General features: G+C 49.2%; 1 protein-coding gene across 4 annotated transcripts in view; it reads right to left on the reverse strand.

Annotated features, from left to right (window-relative positions):
* Positions 1-7,192, reverse strand: part of CYGB (cytoglobin) — a 50,091-nt gene that overhangs the window by 42,720 nt on the left and 179 nt on the right. The gene's annotated exons all lie outside the window — the stretch shown is intronic.

Consider the following 7,192-nt stretch of genomic DNA (forward strand, 5'->3'; position numbering starts at 1 on the left):
CTGATTCTCCATGTGTACTAACTCCACTTTACACTGCTCTGGTTTGTGTGACAGAGCGGGGGTAGGAGAGAGAAGGGTGTGTAAACAGGGAGGAAGATGTTCCGAGGTTGAGAAGTTAAAACTAGAGCTGTGAACATGTGGGAGAAGTCTCCCTGCAAGGTCAGAGACGAGGCATTGAACTATGGAAAGTTAGTGAAGAAATGCCAGGGCCTTACACACACAACTACTACCTGGTTCAGTAGGAGACAGTACATCTTGCAATGGTTTTGACAGCTCTGTTGCTGGGTGTAACTGTCAAATTGGATGCGATCTTTGATTTACTCTTTTGCTGCACGGAGCTAATGAAAGAATCTGAGTTTTTCACCAAAGCGTTTGAAGGGGCATCCACCGGGCTCCAGCCTTTGAGCCTTAGCCCTGCGAGCATGGAGCGCCTGCGTGTGTATCTTCTATATGCATGGTGATGGCACATATGAACTGCATGTGGCATAGGTTTGAGTGTGTGTGTGTTCTATGTGAACTGAGTGCCTGTGTTTGCATTCATTGTGATTGTTACATGCACTGAATGCGTGTGTTTGCATTCCTTGTGTGTGTTTCCATGAGAAGCGCATTGGTGTAGGATTTCCAAGGTCCCTAACGGAGTTAGGCCTCCAGACGCATTGACTTGCAATGGAAGCAGGCACCTTATTTTCTTTGGTGTCTTTAAAACTCCCAGCCTAGCTGCACTGTGGTGGTTACTGCCTGTGTGCGTGTATTGTGAGGATATGTGTCATGTGTATGTGTTTCACTTTGCAAGGTTTCAGTTTGAATTATTAATAACCCTTAACAATATAGACCGATGCTTTACAGAAATAAGAATAAATTGTGATCTACAAATACACCATCAATGGAAACATCTACTAAGCAGGGCAAAATCTGTGCAGTTACATTGAGGCTTTTCATCTACAGCTCTGAGTGCTTTACAAAGAAAGGATATCAGCCAACCTATTTTACAGATGGGAAGACTGAGGCAGAGAGAGGGGACGTGATTGATCTACTGGGGCCACCCTACTTCCCCATACAGCTGTGAGCAATCCCACTGAAGTTCAGGTACTGGGATCTGTGGAACTGGTTGCCCCAATAAGGTGCTATTTAGTGCTGTCCCTGGGGTGCTGGAACAAGTTTTATAGTGGGGGTGCTAAGAGACATTGACCCAAACTGTAAACCCTGTCTATGATGGAAACCACTTCAAGCCAGGCAGTGTGGCAGCACCCCCAGCAACCCTAGTTCCAGCATCTATGGTTGTCCAAGGCACAGCTGCGTCCTAAGTTAGATTCCGCTCGTGCTCTGTTAAAAGTTAAGCATATGGTTAGATAATAATAATATTAAATGCAGAGACCTCTGGTTTCTCAGGGGAGGATGGTGCGTGAGATGAAGATATTGTGTTTCCTCAGGCAGGAGGTTCCCCAGCAAAGGAAACTATGAATTATTTAAATACTTTTATCCACACAACTTTTATTCCCACAGTCTAGGGATAACTTAGCCAAATGGCATTATTATTGTTATATTCCAGTAGTGCCTGGGGACCCCAGCCAAGACTGGAACCTTCCTGTCCTGAAGGAAGATTCAGAGAGGAAAGATGGTCCAGTGATTAGGCCACCAGACTAGGACACAAGAGTCCCGTTCCTTGCTCCGCCACAGACTTCCTGTGTGACCAGGGGCAAGTCACTTACCCTCTCTGTGCCTCGGGTCAAGAGGAATAACTGCCCTGCCCTACCTTGCAGGGATGTTGGGAGGGTAGATTCACTAAAGATTGTGAGGTGCTCAGCTACTGCGAGGGTGCAGACTAGCTGAGTACCAGATGTGATGTTAGGCACTGCACACGTGCACAGTAAGAGAGAGCCCCTGCTCTGAAGAACTTACAGTCTAAAGAGACAAGACACAATGAGTGGGAGGGGAAACTGAGACATGGGGGTGACTTGCTCATGGCCACACAGCAGGCCAGCGCAGAGCCACAAACACATGCCCAATCCCTTGAGTTGCCACTGACCCACTGTCTCGTACCAGGGTGCTCTGTTCCATTCTCTCCCAGTACCTGAACAAGCCTGTGTACCAGCCCCTGCACCAGGCGGTTATGATCCAGGGAAAGTTTCTTTCATTTAAAGACGAGTAGGGTTTATATCCTGAAGCATGAGGTTTTTGTTTAAGTCTGACCATTATAAAATACAGGGTACGGGCAGGAGATAGGAGCAGACAGCGTGTGCTGGAATCAAAGGGACATAGACCAAGGAGGAGAGAGAGGACGGAACTGTTCCTTGAAACAGGGCTGGATTTAGTGGTGCCTTAGCTGCGGTTTTGGCCTCTCTCTTCCAGATCAGCAGGACTTTTGCGCAAATGCGGTGCTCCAGAAAATACCCTGGCTCCCAGGAACCTCGTTGTCTTTCAATGGGAAACTAACCCACCCACAATCTGCTACTGCATGGCAAAGGGGCAGCTGTCTGGTGGTGACTGATCAGAGTGCCTGCACGGTGGCATGCACTGTGCATTTCCCTGTGGGCTGTTTGAGTCTGGTTGCTGATACAGCATGCAGTTTCACTGCACAATGCAGCTGTACATATTCCCGTTGCCATGTGTTTGTGTATCTTGCCTCTTTTGTATATGATACGTGCTTATCCTTGCTGGGTGATCTTGGATTTCCTGTCCTGTAGGCCTGCTCCTGCTCTTGTTGAAATCAGCAGCAAAGCTCCTATTGACTTCATTGGGCACAGGATCAGGCCCTATATTTATCAGTATTATTTATTTCCAGGGGTGCAACGTGCTAAGCTCTTTCCAAATGGAAAAAATAAGGCACCCTGCCCTGCCTGCCCTGGCCAGTTCACAATCTACAGGCAGAGAACTGAATGGAAAGGGCAGGGGGAAAGGGTACAACATATACACAGGCATGTCAAGAAATGCATAAATACATACAGATAAACTTTAAATAGGCTATGAAGATGATTCCTGAGTTACTCCTCAAACCTGACATTGACAGGCAACAAGTATAGTTGCTCATTTGTGCAGGTTTGCTCTGACTTAGTGGTTCGAGCTTGTGGTTAAGAGACCTGAGTCAGCCTATTTTCCTTACTTCTGCCACCAACTCGCTGGATGACCTTGTGCAAGTCACGTTGCGCCTCGGTTTCATGATGACACTACCCCTCCTTTGCAACTCCCTTTGAGACCTGCAGGTGAAAGGGGCTGTATCACTGCAAAGCATATGATGCCTACAGGGGAGGGTTTTCTATACCCCAGTGTATACCGGTGGATTGTGGTTGTGGGTGATGGGCAGACGTGATTGTTTTCCCAGGCACACATAGCTCTAAGTGTGTCTGCATGCGGTCAGCAAACCGAACGAGAAAGTGACCTTTGTAGTTGCTGAGCTGCTGCATCATTTATAACAAAGTAAAAGCAGCGTGTGAGTCCGTCTCCTTTTCCCTTCCTGTGCCTCCCCACAGCCTCTGCTCATGACCTAGTTCTCCTGGAGGGAGCTGTTGCTGATGCCAGCTGTGAAATGTAAAGGCATGCAGGAGCCAGCTGGGCAAGAGCTGTTCTCACAGGTACTGACAATTCAAACCAGGGCTGTCGTGTTTCTGCACTGCCCGCATTTCCCCAGAGAGCTCTGGCATGAACTCGGGGAGGATGGTGGGGAGCTATGCAGAGTGAATCCATTCCCAGCAAAGGAGGGTTTACATGCAATTTCAGAGCTTCTTGATCGGTCCTCACTATTCAGAGACAAGCCTGTGCTCTGCTGTTCCCCTGTGACCGGGGCTGCCTCTCTTCCCGCTCACTACTTGGCATTCACGGGGTGAGTGGCTTATGGCTGTGCTTCAGCACCCCTCCCTCCATGGTCTCAGTGGCAGAGGAGCAGTGAGTCACCTGCAGCGTGTCATGTCAGGGTGACAATGTGAGCTGCTGCTTTTGCACCAGGGGAAAGGATGGGTCACTTGTCTACTGCCTCATCCTTTCCTAAATGCCTCTTGCCTTCGCCTCTGCCTGCAGGACTCCTGGAGAGAAACGCAATGATCTCAGCTGGAGTTTAAGAACGTACGAGCTGCCATACTGGGTCAGACCAATGGTCCGTCTAGCCCAGCAGCCGTCTCTGGCAGTGGCCTGTACTTGGGTAAATCCCAGGTGCTAAGCGTTAGCTAACAAATTCTTCCATCTCCACAGGAGTCCGCACTCCTGCCAGGGACTGGCGCTGGTTTTGCGAGGTGGTGCTTTCCTCTTGGCACAATGACAGGGAAATCCCAGAATGCAGTGGTCTTTAGAAACCACCCTGGAACAGAAACCACCCCAAGCTTTGAGGAAGTTCAGCTCCAGGTTGGAACTTTGCAGCTAGGGCCCCTCTGCCAGCTGTTTTCACACCCTCTCCTGTTCCCGTTTCTGTCTGGTTTTCGGTCTGTTGTGTAACACCCCAGACCACACATGCCAGATGGCCACTGCTTTTCCCGCTGGAATTGCTGCATCTACTTGGGAAATAACTTTGTTTTAGCACCTCTACTCCAAGAGAGATGAGCTTGGCTCCCGGGGCATGTCTGCTATTGGCTTCTCCTTGCACCATCTTCCACCATCCTGTTATGAAGGCTACAGCCCTTTCCTGCCCCCTCAACATGTACATGACACGCATTGTGCACACATGCTGCCCAGCATCGATACCAGCCATTCACTGCTGTGTTCTGGCTCATCCCCATCCCATGCGTCACTTACACCCTCCCTGCAACCACCGATGGACCGGATCTGTTCTGTCTTCATGTGGTTCATATCAGATAGGAATCCAGGGTGTTTACCATGCTAAACTGCCCAGGATAGGCTGTCGGGTGCCACTTCTACCACTTGTCCACAGCTGCTCCCCTCCCTCGTACCAAAGAACTGACCCCCCCATCCCGCATGCACACAACACCACCAGCAGTTTTCCTAGAGGCGGAGGCAGATGTCCAAGGAGACAGCCCTACATCAGGAACATGGCAAGAGCCTGCTTTCAGCAGAGAGGAGCCCAAGCAATTGGGCTCAGATTACCCCAGCTCCATCTCTAACAATCAGAAAAGTGGTACTAAATATCCAGTCTGGATTCCCCCTGTGACTGGCACAGCTGGATGGGCTGCGCACTAGTGAGCAAGCAGGTGGCAGCTGCCAGTCATGTCGGGCATGAGCGTAGGCCAGCAGAGCACTCTTTTGGTGTTTCGTTGCACATTGGGAGGAAGAATGATCAGCCGCAGGGAGGCCCTAGGGAAATTCCCAGCAGCAGGTTTGAGGCCCCTCTTCGCAGATCAGATCATTGGCAATTCCACTTGCCCCTACTTGTGGCTCAGAAGACTAACAGAAAATGGACCTAACAATATCCAGATCTCAGGTCCTGTTTGGATTTGCGTGGGGCCTAGTGTTTTGTGGGGCTGGTGCTTGGCCCATTTTAGAAAGGGGGAGGGAGAGGCAGCTGGATGATTTAGATCTGGAGGTGATCTTCCGCAAGGAGAGGGAACAGGGAAGGTTTGGTTTAGACTGACACTTGGAAATCCTGGAGTGAAATTCTGGCCCCATTGAAGTCAATGGCAAAACTCCAACTGACTTCAATGGAGCCAAGCTCTCACCCCTGATGTTTACCTAAACTCGCTAAACCTCTTGAGTTTATGAACTCAGGCAGGAGATCTTCTGAGCAGTGTCTAAACCTAAATATTTCCGCCTCAAACCATGTCCAGCTCTACAAGTAGGGAGAGGTTCAGGGAGGGCTGTGGGATGGGGCCGTCTTTGTATTTTATCCAAACCGGTTCCCCGCACAGGAATGCTGTGAGGAAATCCTGTAGTAATTCCTATAAGTCAGACAAGGGGAAAGCCAAGAAGGGTCATCTGCACATCTGAGGCAGTTTCTGCTACCTCTGCCGCTCCCCCAAACTTAAAGGAAACGTTGTAATTCTTACTAGTGAGAAATGCACCAATCCAAGTGTTTCTCATAACACAGATCAGTCCCAAGACCACAACCTGCTAATCTCAAGGAACAACATTTGCAGCCAGATTTCAAGCACCCCAGCTTTCTCCGTCTGGGGTTTCATCCTGGACCATTGTAAGGGAAGGAGGGCATTGGCCAAATATGCATCTGGATTCAGCTTTCTCTCAGCAATCATGGGGGGTTGGAGCTGGAGGCTGAAGTTCAGGTTCATCCTTAAATCAAACATTTTTGCTCAAATCAAGTGGCAACTGGTCATTGCTTCTATCTGCAGGGGGTTAGTCTACTCTAGATGACCTTGCAGCCCCATCTAACCCTATGATTCTACAGCCCCAGCTTCCCCTCCCCAGCTCCTTCTACGGTTCTTCTGCACGCTCCTTTACACCTAAGGCCTGATTCCCATCCCACCTACACCAGAGGTGCACTTGGGTAACTCCACTGACTTCAGCAGCGCTATTCCTGATTTACACTGGTGTGAGCGAGATGAGACTCAGTCCCGGAGTCTGTGCTGCTCATCCGGGCGTACCCAGAGGGTTCAGAAGCACAAAACAAGATAAACATTCAATAACAGTTCAAGCTTCTTCGAAAGAAAACAAGTCCTTCTACTTTAGAATGAGAAACCCAGGTAGCAACCTGCCCCTTTCTTACCCCTGGACAGACACGCATCTTTCCTTTTACCTGAAGGTCTGTGCAACACACAGTATGGTGCTGTAAGGTAGTTTCCGTATCCTAATCCCAATGCAATAATGCCTCATTCCTCCAATGCTCATTAGCTATTGCCACATGCCCCCCTCCTGCCTCCTTATGACCTTCGTACCAGCCTTAGCAGGCAACTTCAGCATTATCCTTTATACTGACACTGTCGTCCGACAAACAGATGGTGCTGTCAGAGACAGATCTGTTTTGGTTTCATCCTGGCTTGTAAGTTGCATTATTTCACCCAGGAACCTAGTACACATAATTCCATCAGCAGGGATGTGAGTAGAAACCACTGAGCAGAAAACTGTGTACAGCTATTTCCTCCTTCTACACCCTCCCCACCCCCACCAACACTGCACACAGGGTATAAGGTGACCTTTCCAACTGAAATACCGATTCCCACAAACTACATTATAAGGCTCCCCCCCCCCATATGTTGAAATCAGAGAAGTGCTGCGAAATTGTCCATGATCAGAGCCAATAGGGACTGAGAATGGTTCCTGTCTATTTGTCACTCCTTTCATTTCATTTTCTTTCTTTTTC

The sequence above is a fragment of the Caretta caretta genome, chromosome 14, assembly GCF_965140235.1.
Source record: "Caretta caretta isolate rCarCar2 chromosome 14, rCarCar1.hap1, whole genome shotgun sequence".
Lineage (NCBI taxonomy): Eukaryota > Metazoa > Chordata > Testudines > Cheloniidae > Caretta > Caretta caretta.